Raw genomic sequence first — 860 nt, 5'->3', positions numbered from 1 at the left:
CTGGAGTGCAGTGGCGCAATCTCGGCTCACTGCAACCTCTGCTTCCTGGGTTCAAGCAATTCTTCCGCCTCAGCTTCCCGAGTAGCTGGGACTACAGGCGCGTGCCACCACACCTGGCTAATTTTTGTATTTTTAGTAGAGACAGGGTTTCATCATGGTGAGAATGGTCTCGATCTTTTGACCTTGTAATCCGCCCGCCTTGGCCTCCCAAAGTGCTGGGATTACAGGCATAAGCCACCGCACCCGGCCTCATGAGGTATTTTGATACAGACATGTAATCACAAAAATATGCAAAGCTTCACAAATTTGCATGTCATCCTTGCTCAGGGGCTATGCTAACCTCTGTATAATGTTTTCGTACACGTGGCCAGGCGTGGTGGCTCATGCCTGTAATCCTAGCACTTTGGGACGCTGAGGCGAGCAGATTGCCTGAGCTCAGGAGTTCCAGACCAGCCTGGGCAACGTGGTAAAACCTCGTGTATATGAAAAATACAAAAATTAATAAGATGTGGTGGCCTGCGCCTGTAGTCCCAGCTACTTGGGAGACTGAGGTGGGGGGATCACTTTAGCCCAGGAGGTTGAGGCTGCAGTGAGCAATGATGGCGTCACTGCACTCCAGCCTGGGCGACAGAGCAAGAGGTTGTCCAAAAAAGAAAAAGAAAGAAAGAAAAGCAAAGCCAGATGAGGTGGCTCACACCTGTAATCCCAGCGCTTTAGGAGGCCAAGGCAGGCAGATGACCTGAAGTTGGGAGTTCAAGACCAGCCTGACCAACATGGATAAACCCTGTCTCCACTAAAAATACAGAATTAACCAGGCATGGTGCCACATACCTGTAATCCCAGCTACTTGGGAGGTTGAG

General features: G+C 50.5%; 1 pseudogene; it reads right to left on the bottom strand.

Moving 5' to 3' along the window:
• Positions 1-282: 282 nt before the first annotated feature.
• Positions 283-382, bottom strand: LOC119469034 (annotated as a pseudogene).
• Between the last annotated feature and the right edge of the window lie 478 nt (positions 383-860).

This window comes from Cebus imitator, unplaced genomic scaffold (assembly GCF_001604975.1).
Source record: "Cebus imitator isolate Cc_AM_T3 unplaced genomic scaffold, Cebus_imitator-1.0 Scaffold552, whole genome shotgun sequence".
Taxonomy (NCBI): domain Eukaryota; kingdom Metazoa; phylum Chordata; class Mammalia; order Primates; family Cebidae; genus Cebus; species Cebus imitator.
The sequence above is the reverse complement of the archived record's forward strand: the minus strand, read 5'-3'. Positions and strand labels throughout refer to the sequence as shown.